The sequence below is a fragment of the Moschus berezovskii genome, chromosome X (genome assembly GCF_049115385.1).
Source record: "Moschus berezovskii isolate FMDL1 chromosome X, NW_MosBer_1.0, whole genome shotgun sequence".
Lineage (NCBI taxonomy): Eukaryota > Metazoa > Chordata > Mammalia > Artiodactyla > Moschidae > Moschus > Moschus berezovskii.
This window is the reverse complement of record NC_142488.1, coordinates 49,903,423-49,922,830: the sequence shown is the minus strand read 5'-3', so window position 1 is coordinate 49,922,830 and position 19,408 is coordinate 49,903,423. Positions and strand designations below refer to the sequence as shown.

Sequence of the window (19,408 nt, the reverse complement as noted above, 5' to 3'; positions counted from 1 at the left end):
GCAACAAAAGCTGACCTATATTTGGTTAAAAGTCAGAAAGGCTAGAAACTGAATTTTATAGTTTGTTGAAATTTAAGATTATATAAGACTGAACAGGGCTTCCCTGGTAACTCAGCTGGTAAAGAATCTGCCTGCAATGCAGGAGACACCAGTTTGATTTCTGGGTTGGGAAGTTCCCCTGGAGAAGGGATAGGCTACCCACTTCTGTATTCTTGGGCTTCCCCAGTGGCTCAGATGGTAAAGAATCTACCTGCAATATGGGAGAGCTGGGTTGGATCCCTGGGTTGGGGAGATCCCCTGGAGCAGGGCATGACAACCCACTCCAGTATTCTTGCCTGGAGAATCCCCATGGACAGAGGAGCCTGGCGGGCTACAGTCCATGGTGTCACAAAGAGTCAGACACGACTAAGCACAGCACAACACAAGACTGAACAAAATACTCTTAAAAAAAAGAAAGCCTCTCCTAGCCTAAACTGAATTATTCCTATAAACACAGGCAGCATTATCCATTTGTCCATTCAAATGACCAGTTTTTTGACTCCCTGCATGGAACTATGGCCTGAAGCTCTTTAAAAGAATATTGAAATTAACATGGTTTATAGTATTTAAGTTTTTACTTTAAATAATAATAGATGAGAACTTTGTTAGAAAGATAATAAAGCTATTATATATATATTGCTTAGTACCTTCTATATACTGTATGTGCTTTACATACATTATCTCATCAACAGAACAACCAAGGACAAAGCAGATATAGATGAAAAAACATACAAGTGGAAATAGACATAGAAAGGTTAAATAACATATAGCTAGAGCCTGAATCTAAGTTCATCTAACTCTCTTTAAAAAATCCCTGCTTTCTTTCTTAGGGGCACCTTGGACCACAGGGCACCTAAATAGGGCGCTTCCAACAGTTAGAAGTCAGAAACTTCACTCTATTTTAGAAATGAAAAAACTAAGGCTGCGAGAGGTTGGCTGCCCCCAAAGTTGCATAATGAGGGTGTATACACAGGATTCAAACCCAAGCTGATCTGACTCCAGAATGCACACTTTCCATTGTACCAGGCTTCTTCCCGGAGAGCACCATTTTTAATGTAATAGAGGCAGACTGTTAAGTGCCCTTCTTGTGCACACATCTGTTGCTCTACATAAAGGATACTAAAATGATCTGCATACTGGTTCTGCCACACTAAGTTCCTTGACTGCAGAAACTTTATAATCTCTGTATTCCTGGCTCCCACATAAGATCTGATGCATTGCAGTATGAATAATAGTTACTAACAGATACTGAACATATACTATGTGCTAAGTAATGTTCCAATTACTTTACATGTATTAATTCATTTCATACTCAAAACAATTCAATGAGGCCATAACTATTATTATCATCTCCATTTTTCATCTCTAAGATCACACAGCTGGAAGGAATAAAGCCTGGAGTTTGTCGTCAGAGCCTACAGACCTTGATAATTTTGTTGAACTCAATTGACTTAATTTTTAATTTAAGTTTTAGAGGAATGATAGTTCTTCTGGCAGAGAAGGCAATGGCAACCCACTGCAGTGTTCGTGCCTGGAGAATCCCAGGGATGGGGGAGCCTGGCGGGCTGCCGTCTATGGGGTCGCACAGAGTCGGACACTAATGAAGCGACTTAGCAGCAGCAGCAGTAGTTCTTCTGGAGTCTGACAGGAGTTTCAATGCAATAAGCTTTCTCAAAGCTATGGAAAGAGGTTCTAGTTGCAGTAGAGAGCCATGTCACATATTAAGTCACAGCAGAGGGAGGGACACTGGTAAGCAAATAACAAAGCAAGGTATCTATTTGATATCCAGGCAAAGGAAGCAAAAAAGCTTACTTTGCGCCACAACATATTTATGTCTACAGTAACAATTAACTCCAGATGGGTCTGGGTAGGAGTACAGTTTTGGGCTGTCCCCTGGTGACAGTTTCTTCCAGCTACCTCTCATACCAGTCACTGACTGAGCATCCATCTACATTGTACCAGGCATAGTGCTGACTGTGATATGTTCTTTCTCATCATCACAACCTGACTATGTCGGCATTATAACTCCTGTGGTTCGGGTAAGGAAACTGAGGCTCAGAGAAGTGATGTGGCATGTTCAGGGCTACAGGAACCCAGATCAGACTGACACCAAAGCCCATGCTCTTTCTACAACAACACATTACCTTTAGCTGGTCTGCAGTTGATTATGCCACCATCCAAGTGATTTCAACTCTAGAAAGTCAAGGACTAGTGATCTTTAACAAATCTGATGGCTCTCATAAGGAATATAAATCACAATCACCTGGAAAGCATTTTCAAAATATACAAACCTGTGCCTCATCTTAGATCTGCTGAAACAATCTCCTGAGTGTGACTGGAATGCCTATATTCCAAAACTAGCTTCCAGTAGGTTCTGATGCACACTCCTAACTAAGAACCAGTGAGCTAATTACTCATTAAAAAAAAAGTTTTACTGAGGTATAACTGACATACAGAATTATTACATATTTACAGTGAAAGTCACTTAGTCATATCCAAATCTTTGTGACCCCACGGACTATACAGTCCATGGAATTCTCCAGCCAGAATACTGGAGTGGGTATCCTTTCCCTTCTCCAGGGGATCTTCCTAACCCAGGAATCGAACCCAGGTCTCCCACATTACAGGCGGATTCTTTACCAGCTGAGCCACAAGGGAAGCCCAAGAATACTGGAGTGGGTAGCCTATTCTTTCTCCACTGGAACTTCCCAACCCAGGAACTGAACAGGAGTCTCCTGCATTGCAGGCAGATTCTTTACCAACTGAGCTATATTTAAAGTGCACATCAAAGCGATATAATATACATATGCCCAATTATTCATTTTGCTGCTTAAGCAACTAGCCCCCTAGAAAGGATAGATAACTTGACATGGTTACCTAGTTCAGTTAGTCAGTTCAGTTCAGTCGCTCAGTCGTGTCCGACTCTTTGCGACCCCATGAATCAAGGCACACCAGGCCTCCCTGTTCATCACCAACTCCCGGAGTTCACTCAGACTCACCTCCATCGAGTCGGTGATTCCATCCAGCCATCTCATTCTCTGTCGTCCCCTTCTCCTCGTGCCCCTAGTCCCTCCCAGCATCAGAGTCTTTTTCCAGTGAGTCAACTCTTTGCATGAGGTGGCCAAAGTATTGGAGTTTCAGCTTCAGCACCAGTCCTTCCAATGAATACCCAGGATTGATCTCCTTTAGAATGGACTGGTGAGATATCCTAGCAGTCCAAGGGACTCTCAAGAGTCTTCTCCAGCACCACAGTTCAAAAGCACTGATTCTTCGGCGATTAGCTTTCTTCACAGTCCAACTCTCACATCCATACATGACCATGGGAAAAACCATAGCCTTGACTAGACAGACCTTGGTTGGCAAAGTAATGTCTCTGCTTTTTAATATGCTATCTAGGTTGGTCATAACTTTCCTCCCAAGGAGCAAGTGTCTTTTAATTTCATGGCTGCAATCAGCATCTGCAGTGATTTTGGAGCCCAAAAAAATAAAGTCTGACATTGTTTCCACTGTTTCCCCATCTATTTCCCATGAAATGATGGGACCAGATGCCATGATCTTCGTTTTCTGAATGTTGAGCTTCAAGCCAACTTTTTCACTCTCTTCTTTCACCTTCATCAAGAGGCTTTTTAGTACCTCTTCACTTTCTGCCATAAGGGTGGTGTCATCTACATATCTGAGGTTATTGATATTTCTCCTGGCAATCTTGATTCCAGCTTGTGCTTCTTCCAGCCCAGCGTTCCTCATGATGTACTCTGCATATAAGTTAAATAAGCAGGGTGACAATATACAACCTTGACGTACTCCTTTTCCTATTTGGAACTAGTCTGTTGTTCCATGTCCAATTCTAACTGTTGCTTCCTGACCTGCATACAGCTTTCACAAGAGGCAGGTCAGCTGGTCTGGTATTCCCATCTCTTTCAGAATTTTCCACAGTTTGTTGTGATCCACACAGTCAAAGGCTTTGGCATTGTCAATAAAGCAGAAATAGATGTTTTTCTGGAACTCTCTTGCTTTCTCCAGGATACAGCGGATGTTGGCAATTTGATCTCTGGTTCCTCTGCCTTTTCTAAAACCAGCTTGAAGATCTGGAAGTTCGCGGTTCACGTATTGCTGAAGCCTGGCTTGGAGAATTTTGAGCATGACTTTACTAGCCTGTGAGATGAGTACGATTGTGCGGTCGTTTGAGCATTCTTTGGCATTGCCTTTCTTTGGGACTGGAATGAAAACTGACCTTTTCCAGTCCTGTGGCCACTGCTGAGTTTTCCAAATTTGCTGGCATATTGAGTGCAGCACTTTCACAGCATCATCTTTCACGATTTGAAATAGCTCAACTGGAATTCCATCACCACCACTAGCTTTGTTTGTGGTGATGCTTTCTAAGGCCCACGCTCTAGGTGAGTGATCACACCATCATGATTATCTTGGTCGTGAACATCTTTTTTGTACAGGTCTTCTGTGTATTCTTGCCACCTCTTCTTAATAGCTTCTGCTTCTGTTAGGTCCATACCATTTCTGTCCTTTATCGAGCCCATCTTTGCATGAAATGTTCCCTTGGTATCTCTAGTTTTCTTGAAGAGATTTCTTGTCTTTCCCATTCTGTTGCTTTCCTCTATTTCTTTTCATTGATCGCTGAGGAAGGCTTTCTTATGTCTCCTTGCTATTCTTTGGAACTCTGCATTCAGATGCTTATATCTTTCCTTTTCTCCTTTGCTTTTCGCTTCTCTTCTTTTCACAGCTATCTGTAAGGCCTCCTCAGACAGCCACTTTGCTTTTTTGCATTTCTTTTCCATGGGGATGGTCTTGATCCCTGTTTCCTATACAATGTCACGAACCTCCATCCATAGTTGATCAGGCACTCTATCTATCAAATCTAGTCCCTTAAATCTATTTCTCACTTCCACTGTATAATCATAAAGGATTTGATTTAGGTCATATCTGAATGGTCTAGTGGTTTTCCCTACTTTCTTTAAGTCTGAATTTGGCAATTAGGGGTTCATGATCTGAGCCACAGTCAGCTCCTGGTCTTGTTTTTGCTAACTGTATAGAGCTTCTCCATCTTTGGCTGCAAAGAATATAATCAATCTGATTTTGGTGTTGACTATCTGGTGGTGTCCATGTGTAGAGTCTTCTCTTGTGTTGTTGAAAGAGGGTGTTTGCTATGACCAGTGCGTTCTCTTGGCAAAATTCTATTAGCCTTTACCCTGCTTCATTCCGTGCTCCAAGGCCAAATTTGCCTGTTACTCCAGGTGTTTCTTGACTTCCTACTTTTGCATTCCAGTCCCCTATAATGAAAAGGACATCTTTTTTGGGTGTTAGTTCTAAAAGGTCTTGTAGGTCTTCATAGAACCTTTCAACTTCGGCTTCTTCAGCATTATTGGTTGGGGCATAGGCTTGGATTACCGTGATATTGAATGGTTTGCCTTGGAAACAAGCAGAGATCATTCTGTCATTTCTGAGACTGCATCCAAGTACTGCATTTCGGACTCTTTTGTGGACCATGATGGCTAGTCCATTTCTTCTAAGGGATTCCTGCCCACAGTAGTAGATATAATGGTCATCTGAGTTAAATTCACCCATTCCAGTCCATTTTAATTCACTGATTCCTAGAATGTCTACGTTCACTCTTGCCATCTCCTGTTTGAGCACTTCCAATTTGCCTTGATTCATGGATCTAACATTCCAGGTTCCTATGCAAAATTGCTCTTGACAGCATTGGACCTTGCTTCTATCACCAGTCACATCCACAACTGGGTATTGATTTTGCTTTGGCTCCATCCCTTCAGTCTTTCTGGAGTTATTTCTCCACTGATCTCCAGTAGCATACTGGGCACCTACCGACCAGGGGAATTCCTCATTCAGTATCCTATCATTTTGCCCTTTGATACTGTTCATGGGGTTCTCAAGGCAAGTATACTAAGCTCACTAACTCACTTTTACAACTTTTAATTATGGAAAATTGCAAAATAGAAAGCTAAGGAGACTAGCATAATGAACCTTCATGACACCATTATCCAGTTTCATATATCAATGTTAACATTGTCATTCTTTTTTCATCTACTTTCTTTTGTCTGGCATTTTTTAAATATAAGTTTTTAATGTGATAAAAAAATCACACAAGATAAAATTTATCATCTTAACCATTTTTTTGAAGTGCATAGTTCAGTGTTAAATGTACTCTCACCTTGAGACAGAGCTCTAGAACTTTTTCATCTTACAAATCTGAAACTTTATACCCATTAAGCAACTCCCATTTGCCCCTGCCTCAGCCCCCGGCAATCACCTTTCTACTTTCTGTTTCTATGAACTTTAGTACTTTTTTGGGGAGTCATACAGTATTTGCCTTTTTGTGACTGGCTTATTTCAACTTAATGCTTTCAAGGTTCATCCATGTTGCAGCATGTAGTAAGATTTTGTTCCTTTTAAGGATGAACAATATTCCATTGTATGTATATACATCTTCTTTCTTTATCTATCAACGGACATTTAGGTTGCTTCCATTTCTTGGCTATTGTGAATAGTCCTGCTATGAACATGGGTGTGTGCAAATATCCCTTTGAGATTCTGCTTTCAGTTCTTCTGGATAAACACCTAGAAGTGGAATTGCTGGATCATATGGCGATTCTATTTTTAATTTTTAAAGGAAACTCTATATTGTTTTTCATAGTGGTTGCATTGTTTTACATGCCTGTCAACAGTGCACAAGGGTTCCAATTTCTCTACAGTGTCACCAACAGTTATTTTCCTTTTTAAAATAGTAGTCATCTTAATGAGTATTAAGTAATAGCTCACTATGGTTTTGATTTGCACTTTTCCAATGATTGGTGATATTGATCATCTTTCCATATGATTATTGGTCATTTTTGGTACACTTTAAAGCAAGTTTCAGATATCAAATCACCTCTAAATACTTCATTATGTATCTGTAACAGAGACTTAAAATGACAAACTCAGTACTATTATTTCACTGAATAAAATTAACAAGAGTTTTTTAATAATACCCTGTCTCAAGGAGTTCTCTGGTGGCCTAGTGGTTAAGATTCCAGGCTTTAACTGCCATGGCCCAGATTCAATCCCTGGTCAGGGAACTGAGTTCCCAAAAGCCTCATGGTATGGCCAAAAAACAAACAAAATATCCAGTCCTTATTCTATTTTCCATGATTGTCACAAAAATATCTTTTAATTGTTGGTTTGTTCAAATCAGAATCCAAATAGGGTCCACATGCTACATCTGGTTGATATGGCTCCCAGTTATCTTAATTTATAACAGTTGCCATTCTCTTTATTTAAATGCAATTTATTTACTGAAACAACAAATACCCTCTTTTTTTAAATTACAAAGGTAATATAGATTATTCAACAAATGGTGTTGCGATAACTGGATATTTACTTGAGAAAAATAAGGTGGATCCATTCTTCACACATTAACTTGGATAACTATACAAATAATAGAAGACATCATAGGGGAATTTAAGAAAAATAATTTCAGTGGGTAAAGTTTAAGTATAAGAGAAAACTCAGTATGTAACAGCGAAGAGAAAGCTCAATCCTCTGGAATATATAAAACAAAACATTTCTGCTTGGGAAAAGCCAATGTAAGTAAACTCAAGAGACAATGACAAATTGCAAAATCATTTGAAAGTCATGGTGCAGAGAACTAATTTTTCTAACAGAAGGATAAAAAAGTCTGATAACCCAGGAGAACATTTCATTAAAAAAGGAAGCATAAATAGATCTTAGGGAGATTAGCTCAAGATGGTGGAGCAGTAGAACATGGACTCACCCCTTCTTGAGAGAGGACCGGAATCACAACTAACTGCTGAGCCACCATGGACACAAAAACACTGAAACCCACCAAAAAAGATACCCTACCCCAAAGACAAAGGAAAAACCACAGCCAGACAGTAGGAAGGGCACAACTGTGACAGAATCAAATCCCATACATGCCGGGTGGGATACCCACAAACTGGAAAATAATTCTACTACAGAAGTTCTCCCACTGGAATGAAGGTTCAAAGCCCCAAGCTGGGCCTCCCAGCCTGGGGGACTGGAAACAGGAGGAGTTCCTAGAGAATCCAGCTTTCATGGCCAGCGGGATTTGACTGCAGGACTTCCCCCACAGGACTAGAGGAAACAGAAACTTCACTCTTGGAGGGCATACACAAAGTATTGTATGCATCAGGATCCAGAGGAAAAAAAGCAGTGACTCCATAAAAGACTGGAAAAGACCAACTTAGAGTTGGAGGGCCTCCTGTAGAGGTGGGGGGTTGGTGCTGTGGTTCACTGAAGGGACAAAGACACTGGTGGCTGCAGTTCAGGGAAGTACTCATTGGTGTGAGCCCTTCTGAAGGCTTCGATTATCCCAATCAAACAGCCTGTAGGTTCCAGTGCTAGTTTGCCTTGGGCCAATCAACCAACAGGGAAGAAACACGGCCCCACCCATCAGCAGATAAATGGACTTATGTTTTACTGAGCACAGCCCTGCCCACCAGAGAGACAAGACCCAGCTCTACACATCACCAGTCTCTCCCATCAGGAAGCTTGCACAAGCCTCTTAGAAAGCCTCATCTACCAGAGAGCAGGTAGCAGAAGCAAGAACTACAATCCTGCAACCTGCAGAAAGAAACCAATCACAGAAAGTTAGACAAAATTAAACAGCAAAGGATAATGTCCCAGATGAAGGAACAAGATAAATATCCCAGAAGAACAGCTGCGTGAAGTAGAGATAGGCAACTTTCTGGAAAAAGAGGTCAGAATAATAACAGTGAAGATGACTCAGCATCTTGGAAAAAGAATGGAGGCAAGGGTCAAGAAACTGCAAGACATGTTCAACAAAGACCTAGAAGAAACAAAAAACAGGGTTGAACAATTCAATAACTGAAATGAAAAATACACTAGATAGAAGAAATCAATAGCAGGATAACCGAGGCAGAAGAATGGATGGATAAGTGACTTGAAAGACAGAATGGTGGAAATCACTGCTAAAGAACAGAATAAAGAAAAAAGAATGAAAAGAAATGAAAACAGTTTGAGAGACCTCTGAGACAACATTAAAGCACCAGTACTCACATTATAGGTGTCTCAGAAGGAGAGGAGAGAGAGAGAAAGGACCTGAGGAAATATTTAAAGAGATACTAGCTGAAAATTTCTCTAACATGGGAAACAGACACCCAAGTCCAGGAAGCACAGAGACTCCTAGGCAGGATAAGCCCAAGGAGGAACATACTGAGATACATAGAAATCAAACTGAAAAAAATTAAAGACAAATAAAAAATATTAAAGCAACAAGGGGAAAACAAGAAATAACATACAAGGGAACTCCCAAAAGGCTATCAGCTGATTTCTCAGCAGAAACTCTGCAGGCCAAAAGGGAGGGACACAATATATTTAAAGTGATGAAGAAAGGGAAGACCCTACCATCAAGAATACTCTACCCATCAAGGCTCTTATTCATATTTGATGGAGAAGTCAAAATCTTTACAGACAAGCAAAAGCTAAGAGAATTCAGCACCACAAGATCAGCTTTGCAACAAATGCCAAGGAACTCCTCCAGAAAGGGAAGAGACCAGAAAAAAACAACCTTGTACATGTATAGGTTGCACATCTATCTATTGTATCTATATCAAAACCTCATAGGAACCGCAAACCCATAAACTACAAAAAAGAAAAAGCAACCTTTACAACAGTAAAGATGGTCATCAAACCGTAAGAGAGGAGAACAAGAGTGGAATAGAAGAAAAAGACCTACAAAAACAAACCCAAAACAGTTTAGAAAATAGCAATTGGATCATATATACTGATAATTACCTTAAATGTAAATGGATTAAACACTCCAACCAAAAGACAAAGACTGGCTGAATGGATACAAATAAGATCCAAATATGTTTTCTACAAAAGAACCAGTTCAGACTGAGGGACACACAGAATGAAAATGAGGGGATAGAATAAGGTATTCCACGTAAATGTAAATCAAAAGAAAGCTGGAGTAGCAAAATGTATATCAGATAAAATAGACTCTAAAATAAAGACTGTTATCAGTTCAGTTCAGTTCAGTTCAGTCGCTCAGTCATGTCCGACTCTCCGCGACCCCATGAATCACAGCACGCCAGGCCTCCCTGTCCATCACCAACTCCCGGAGTACACTCAAACTCATGTCCACAGAGTCGGTGATGCCATCCAGCCATCTCATTCTCCGTCGTCCCCTTCTCCTCCCGCCCCCAACCTTTCCCAGCATCAGAGTCTTTTCCAGTGAGTCAACTCGTCGCATGAGGTGGCCAAAGTATTGGAGTTTCAGCTTTAGCATCAGTCCCTCCAAAGACTGTTATAAGAGACAATATATAATGATCAAGGGATCAGTCCAAGAAGTCACAAAAATTATTAATATATATGCACCCAACCTTAATATACACAACTGACACCACAAAAATACAAAATATCATAAGAGACTACTGCAAGCAACTATATGCCAATAAAATGGATAACCTCGAAGAAATGCACAAATTCTTAGAAAGGTACAATATATCAAGCCTGAACCAGGAAAAAAATAGAAAACATGAACAGACAAATCACAAGCAATGAAATTGAAACTATGATTAAAAAACTCCAAACAGTCTAAGACCTGATGAACTCAGAGGTAAATTCTATCAAACATTTAGAGAAGAGCTAACACCTATCCTCCTGAAACTGTTCCAAATAAACTGTTTAGGAAGGAAAACTCCCAAACCCATTTATGAGGCCACCTGATATTAAAACCAAAGAAATATACCACACACAAAAAAGAAAACTACAGGCCAGTAATAACTGATCAACATAGATGCAAAAATCCTCAACAAAATACTAGCAATTCAGATACATTAAAAAGATTATATACCATGATCAAGTTGGGATTTTCTATGCAAGGATTCTTCAATATTGGCAAATCATTCATTGTGATACCCCATATCAACAAATTGAAGAATTAAAAACCATATGTCATCTCAATAGATACAGAAAAAGCTTTTAACAAAATTCAGCAGCCACTAATGATAAATACTCTCCAGAAAGTGGGCCGAGAGGGGAACCTACCTCAATGTAATAAAGGCCATATATGAGGGACTTACAGCTAATATACTCAATGGTGAAAAGCTGAAAACATTTCCTCTAAGATCAGGAATAAGATAAGTACGTCCACTCTTGCCACTTTTATTTAACACAATTTTGGATGTTCTAGCTATAGCAATCAGAGAAGAAAAAGAAATAAAAGGAATCCAAATTGGAAAAAAGTTAGACTGTCATTGTTTGCAGATGACATGATCCTATACATAGAAAATCCTAAAGATGCTGCAAGAAAAATTATTAGATATCATCAATGAATCTGGAAAAGTTGCAAAAAGGTTACAAAATTAATACACAGAATGCTATATACTAACAGTGAAAAATCAGAAAGAGAATTGCAAGAAACAACCCCATATACCATTGCATCAAAAAGAATAAAATACACAAGAGTAAACCTACTGAACAAGACAGAAGACCTGTACTCCAAAAACTATAAGGTGCTAATTAAAGAAATTGAAGAGGACACAAAGAGATGAGAAGATATACTACGTTCTTGGCATGGAAGAATCAACATTGTCAAAATTACTATATTATATAAAGCAATCTACAGATTCAATTAAATCCCTATCAAATTATCAATGGCATTTTTTCACAGAACTAGAAGAAAAAGATCTTAAAAGCTGTATGGAGACGAAGAAGACCCCGAATACCCAAAGTACTCTTGAAAAAGAAAAATGGAGCTGGAGGAATCAGGTTTGCCCAGATCAGGCTATACTACAAAGCTATAGTCATCAAAACAGCATGGGACTGGCACAAAAACAGACCTATAGATCAATAGAAAAAGACTGAAAGTCCAGAAATAAACTTTAGCACCCATGGGAAATTAATCTATGACAAAGGAAGACAGACTGCACAATGGGAAAGACACTTTCTTCAACAAATGGTCCTGGGAAAACAGGACCCTAACTGCAAGTAAAAATGAACTTACAGCACGTTAACACAATACACAAAGATAAACTCAAAATGGAATAAAGACCTAAATGTGAGACCATACATTATAAAACTATTAGAGGAAAACATAGGCAGAACATTCTATGACACAAATTGCAGCAAGATTTTTTCAATCCATCTCCCAGAGAAATGAAAATAAAAACAAAAATAAATGGAACCTAATCAAACTGAAAAGCTTTTGCACAGTAAAGGAAACCATAAACAAAATGAGAACACAACCCATAGACTGGGAGAAAATATTCATAAATGAGGTGAAAATCAGGAGATTCAGTTTAGTTCAGTTGCTCAGTAGTGTCCAACTCTTTGCCCCCATGGACTGCAGCACGCCAGGCGTCCCTGTCCATTGCGAACTCTCAGAGTTCACTCAAACTCATGTCCACTGAATCAGTGATGCTATCCAACCATCTCATCCTCTGTCGTCCCCTTCTCCTCCTGCCCACAATCTTTTCCAGCCTCAGGGTCTTTTCAAACGAGTCAGCTCTTCGCATCAGGTGGCCAAAGTACTGGAGTTTCAGCTTCAACATCACTCCTTCCAATGAACGTTCAGGACTGATTTCCTTTAGGATGGACTGGTTGGAACTCCTTGCAGTCCAAGGGACTCTCAAGAATCTTCTCCAACACCACCGTTCAAAAGCATCAATTCTTCAGCGCTCAGCTTTCCTTATAGTCCAACTCTCACATACATTCATGACTACTGAAAAAACCATAGCCTTGACTAGATGGACCTTTTTTGGCAAAGTAATGTCTCTGATTTTTAATATGTTCTCTAGGTTGGTCATAACTTTTCTTCCAAGAAATAAGTGTCTTTTAATTTCATGGCTGCAGTCACCATCTGCAGTGATTTTGCAGCCCGCCAAAAATAAGTCTGCTACTATTTCCAATGTTTCTCCATTTATTTGCCTTGAAGTGATGGGACCAGATGCCATGATCTTAGTTTTCTGAATGTTGAGCTTTAAGCCAACTGTTTCACTCACCTCTTTCACTTTCATTAAGAGGCTCTTTAGTTGTTCTTCACTTTCTGCGATAAGGGTGGTGTCATCTGCATATCTGAGGTTATTGATATTTCTCCCAGCAATCTTGATTCCAGCTTGTGCTTCATCCGGCCTCGTGTTTTTCATGATGTACTCTGCATATAAATTAAATAAGCAGGCTGACAATATATAGCCTTGACGTACTCCTTTTTCTACTTGGAACCAGTCTATTATTCCATGTCCAGTTCTAACTGTTGCTTCCTGACCTGCATACAGATTTCTCAAGAGGCAGGTCAGGAGGTCCGGTATTCCCATCTCTTTCAGAATTTCCCACAGTTTATTGTGATCCACAAAGTCAAAGGATTTGGCATACTCAATAAAGGAGAACTAGTTGTTTTTCTGGAACTCTCATGCCTAGCTCTCTAATTAATTAAATTTAAAAATTAACTCGATCTGGTAATATCAAGTATTGGTAAGAAATTGAAGGAAAAAAGTCTCAGACATTAATGGTTGGAATATAAATAAGAACAGAGAGTTTGGGGAGTAATTCAGAAATACCTAGTAAAATTAAATATTGAGGTCCAGGAGAAATCAAAGCACTTGTTTGAAAAAAGACTTTTATAAGAATGTTCACAGCTACTGTATTAGCTATCTATTGCCACATAATACAGTACCTCAAAATTCAGTGTCTTAAAACAACAAACATTTATTTTCTCAGATTCTCATTTTCTCAGGTTCATTCACAGCTTAGTTGAATGCCTCTGCCTTAAGATCTCTCACAGGGCTGCAATCAAGGCATCATCTGGGGCTGTGCTCTCATATGAAGATTCAGCTGAAGGAGGTAGATTACACAAGTTCATGTGTACCAGGAGGCAGCGATCATTTGGGGTCACTTTAGAGGTTGCCTATCACAGCAAGTTTATTCAAAACCGCCCCAAACTGGAATCAGCTTGGATGTTCATAGATAAGAAAATGGATAAACAAAGTATGGTGCATTCATACAATAGAATACTATTCGCTAATAAAAAGGCTGAGTTAAAGAAGCCTTGCACAAAAGAATACATAGTGCATGATTCAATTTATATGAGTTTCTACAACAGACAGAACTGCTCATCTATGGCAGAAAAAAACAGAACAGTGATTGCCTGGGGGAGAGGCAATTGACTGGGAAGAGGTGTGAAGGAACTTGGGCTTCTCAGGTGGCACTAGTGGTAAAGAACCCACCTGCCAATGCAGGAGAGTTAAGAGATATGGGTTCAATCCCCCGATCCAGAAGATCCCCTGGAGGAGGGCATGGCAATCCACTCCTCTGTTCTTGCCTGGGGAGAATCGCCATGGACAGAGAAGCCTGGTGGACTACAGTCCATAGGGTCGCAAAGAGAAGGACATGACTGAAGCGATGTAGCATGCACACACATGAAGGAGCTTTCTGGGTTGATGCTAATTTTCTGTGTACTGAAAGGAATTACAACAATGCAAGTACATGCATTTGTCAAAGCTCATTGTATTACCACTTAAGATTTGTGTTCTTTATTACATACAAATTTTACCTCAAAAGAAAAAAGAACCATAAAAAATACTGACTTCTATTTAATGAGGTATGTGCTGAAGTATTTAGGAGTGAAGTTACAGATGTCTGCAATTTCAAAAAGCATCAGAAAAATAAGATAGATTGATGGATTAATAGAGGAATGGATAGATGGATATTTGTGTATCATAAAACAAGTATTGCAAAATGTTAATTGTAGAATCTAGGTAGTGGGCACATGTGAACTCACTGTACAATTCTTTTAATTTTTCTGTATGTTTGAAAATTTTCTTAATAAAATGTTGCAGAAAAAGATATATATTCCCTATTACCTAGTAATCCAATTCTAGGTATATCACTTCATGGGAAATAGATGGGGAAGCAGTGGAAACAGTGTCAGACTTTATTTTTTGGGGCTCCAAAATCACTGCGGATGCTGATTGCAGCCATGAAATTAAAAGACGCTTACTCCTTGGAAGGAAAGTTATGACCAACCTAGACAGCATATTAAAAAGCAGAGACATTACTTTGCCAACAAAGGTCCGTCTAGTCAAGGCTATGGTTTTTCCAGTGGTCATGTAAACCAGCTCAACTGTCCTTCAGTAAAGGAATGGATAAATCAACTATGATTTGAATAGAATATACAATGGAGCTAGATCTACATGAATCAACTGGGATAAACCTGGAAAACAACGTTAAGTTTAAAAGGCAAGCTTCAAAATCATACATACACTTTGAGACCTTTTTGCAAAAGCAATGATAAATATTGTTTATGGCAACTGACATATAAAATAAAAGTATAAAAGCATTCATTGAAATAATATATACCCTGTTCAGGATGATGGCAACCATTGAGGAGGGACAACGGGGAAAGGGATGTGGGGTGGGGCTTGAGCAGTATCTGTAATGTTTTCTTTCTTTCAAAAGTAATCTGGAGACTTCCCGGGTGATCCAGTGGTTGAGGCTTTGCTTTAATTGCAGGGGTCACAGGTTTGATACCTGGTCAGGGTAAGATCCTGCATGCCCCATGGCATGGCCAAATAAATAAATAAGTCAGCCAGCCATGGAAAGAATTGGCATTAAAAAATCTATAGCAATTGTGAAAATACATTAATATGTTTATTCTTAGTGGTAAGTTCATTCTCATCTAAATAATTACCATATTCTATATTTCCTGTAGAAGGGAAAGGCTACCCACTCTGGTATTCTGGCCTAGAAAATTCCATGAACTGTAATGTCCATGGGGTTGCGAAGAGTTGGACACGACTGAGCGACTTTCACACTTCACTATATTCTAGGAACTTGGCTAAATGTTTTATATATATGTCTGATATCTCATTTAATCCTCAAGTGAGGTAGATTATCATTCATACCCACTTTCCAAATTAGGAGCCTAAAGCTTAACGGAGATTAAATAACGAACACCACACATACTAGTAGATTCAGAAAGTCTAATTGCAGTGCTTACATGCTTGATCACTCTACTACATGTAATGTATGTCTCCTGACTAACACTGTGTGGTGTGTGTTAGTGTTAGTCGCTCAGTTGTGTCTGGCTGTTTGCAATCCTATGGACTGTAGCCCGCCAGGCTCCTCTGTCCATGGGATTTCCCAGCAAGTATACTGGAGTAGGTAGCCATTACCTTCTTCAGGGGATCTTCTTGACCCAGGGATTGAACCTGGGTCTCCTGCATTGCAAGCAGATTCTTTACCATCTGAACCACCAGGGAAGTCCCTGTGGGCTGGGTCGACTAGTGTCTAAACCCTGGGTGAAAAGAGGTTTCAGGCAGAATACAAGAAGTTGATTTTACAAGGGACCCTATGAGACACAGGGGGATAAATGTAACACAGAATGGAGAAGATGGAACTTACCCACTACCATGCAGAACATAGCGTATTTCTAGCACCTCAAAGATTGGAAACAGCAAGAGACACAGCCTTAACACAGATGTCGGTTTTCTCATGGTGGTTAGTTTCTGTTGTGAGCTGAACTGTGCTCTTCCCAAAAACATTTAAGTCCAATTCCCAGTACCTGTACAGGTGACGTTTGGAAATAGGGTCTTTGCAGATGCAAGCAAGTTGAAATGAAGTAATACTGGATAGTCCCCTCTCTTGCCCTTGCATGTTGTTAGGTACTTCAGAGAGTCAAAACCCTGATGACCCAGATCCTTGGTCTACAACCTCTACAGATTCCTGGAAGAGTTACACTGAAAGCACATTCCAGGTAATTGCATCTTTGTTCTTATATAGCTAGGTACCTAGTAGAGTGGAATTGAAAAAAAATCCCACTCTTTTTGATGTCATGAAGACTGTGACTCACTCTGGGCAGATATTTTATCATAGAAAAAAATGATTTGCCTAGTTCCCTAAGTCATGTAAATGGAAGGCAGAAAGGCACTCTTAGCCAAGAAATAAGGAGACCTTTCCCCTGCTGTGTATTAACAATGTTATTCAGAGTTCTGGAGAGTCTTGGGGGAAAGAGTAGAGAAATCTGCATAAGAAGGCCAAGGGCTTTCTGAGAGGGAAAGGGACAAGAATCCAATTACTTTTTGCTTAGATTCAAAGTTTTAGACATCTGCGGAATGGCAAGAAAGGATGCCAGTGGTCCCAAAGGAAAAATTACCTTTTAGGCAGAAAAAATCTGGGCTGCTTATCTGGGATCAACACCAGAACCTAAGGATTCTTGGGGTTTGGGCTGATTCTAAGATTTAAAGCCCCAGGACTGAATCTACAAAACACAGTGATATGTTTTGAGGGTCAATAGCTGAGCATGAAGAATTAACTCAAAGACCTGTAACCTTGACACTCAAAACTCCTGCACTATGCATGACCAGGGGAGATGACAAGAAAAACAATGGTGCTAGTGCACTGACTAGGCTTTCCAGTTCTCTCTCCCTCTGCCTAGAATTTAGAAATAGGACTCATCACCTTGGAATGAATAGGTTCTTATCTTCTTTACCAAGTTTAGGGGGGATAGAGCCCTCAAAAGGGAAACAGTGACTTCCTATTAATAAAGGCAGATGAATGCTTAAACAGTTAATCAGAGAAAGAAGACAAATAGCCATTATTTATTCTCTTAAGTGGGTTTCCCCAGTGGTTCAGTGGTAAAGAATCCACCTGCAATGCAGGAGACACAGGAGACATGGATTCAATCCTTGGGTCGGAAAGATCCCCTGGAAGAGGACAAAGAGTTGGACATGACTGAAATGACTGAGCACACATATGCATTCTCTCAGGCGGTTTGTTGTTGTTTAGTTGCTAAGCCATGTCCGACTGTTTTGCAATCCCATGGACTATAGCCCACCAGGCTCCTCTGTCCACGGACTTCTCCAGGCAAGAATACTGGGGTAGGTTATCATTTCCTTCTCCAGGGGATCTTTCCCACCCTGGGATTGAACTCATGGCTTCCGCTTTGTCTCCTACATTGGCAGGCAGGTTCTTTACTGCTGAGCCACCGGGGTAAAACTGGTCAAAACTTTTTTTGATGAATATTTATTGAGTGTCTATTATGCATCAGGCACTGTACCAGACTCTGGGACTACTCTAGTGTGCAAAAGAGACATGGTTCCTATGTTCTTTGATCTTATAACCTTGTGGGGGAAACAGAAACTAAACAGACCGAAGACTTAATTCTTTGCCAGCTCATCAGTTTGTATAGCCCACACATGGCCTCCAAAACTACTTCTACGTCAGTCCAGCACCTGTGGCTCGCTAACTGAAGTTACTGAGTCCCCCTTCCAAATTCTTAGGGAAGAGAAGCTGATTAGCTCAGGTTAAGTGCCTAACCTGATCCAATCAGCTATATCCCAGGTGTGAGGTGACAAAGGCCCATTGCCCACTCAATGAGGCTGTGGAAAAACTCTGTGAGGAGTGACTTTGTAGGGGGAGTGGGGAATTTAGAACAATGTACCTGCTATGCAACCCAGATCTACATATTGAATTTTACAATGTGTTTCAAGTAACTATTAATATAATGACTAAATAATGCCCAATAAAATTTAATAATAGGAAGTCCATTCCATGAGCAAATTAATCTTTTCTTCATAAGGAAAAACTTAAAGCCCCCAATATATCCAAAGCACTTTATTTCTCTCTTTTTTTTCAGTCAGAAGAATGTCACCTGGGTGCTTGGTAGGGGCCTGAATTCTTAATTCTGATGCTATGACCTGGGCTATCTTCTTAATGAAGAAGTCCTCAGGAAGAAGAGAGGTCTAGATCTTTCTGAGATGAAGCTGAATGTTGCCCTGGTCTTCCTTACCCTGAGAGGTGTCAGATGGCAAGATTCACAAACTGGCTAGTGAGAGATAATTAGATCCCTTTCCATGACCTCTGCCTACTCTCCAAACTTTCACAGGATATTGAGAAGCATCTACCACCATTCCCCAGACAGTAAGCAGAGATACTGGCATCACCACAGTATGTGTGTAGATGTTCACCAAAGGTGGATGAGCCATATTAGATGTTAATTGTGCTCTATGAGAAGAAACTGCAATGCAGGATTAGGAAGACATCCAGATCTTACTCTAGAGCATGTATGAACTATGAGGAGTCTAAAAGAGATGAAGCTTTTCAGCTTAGGGTCTAAACTAGAGACTGGCCAATTAAATTTCTTGGTCCTTCCATTTGGGCTCATATCCTGGGTTCTTTCTGTCCCTCTCAGTCTTACTAGTCAGACTATGAGTAGCTAGAATCATAGATAACATTTTCATAAGGCTTAGAGCAGTGGTTCTCAACATGGGTGATTTTGCCCTTTCTCCTCTCTGTGGAGGAGGTGCTACAAGCATCTACTTGGGACTCTGCTAAACAACCTACAACGCACAGACTAGCC

General features: G+C 40.1%; 1 protein-coding gene across 3 annotated transcripts in view; it reads right to left on the bottom strand.

The window, feature by feature from the left end:
• Positions 1 to 19,408, bottom strand: part of FAM120C (family with sequence similarity 120 member C) — a 146,125-nt gene that overhangs the window by 91,216 nt on the left and 35,501 nt on the right. The gene's annotated exons all lie outside the window — the stretch shown is intronic.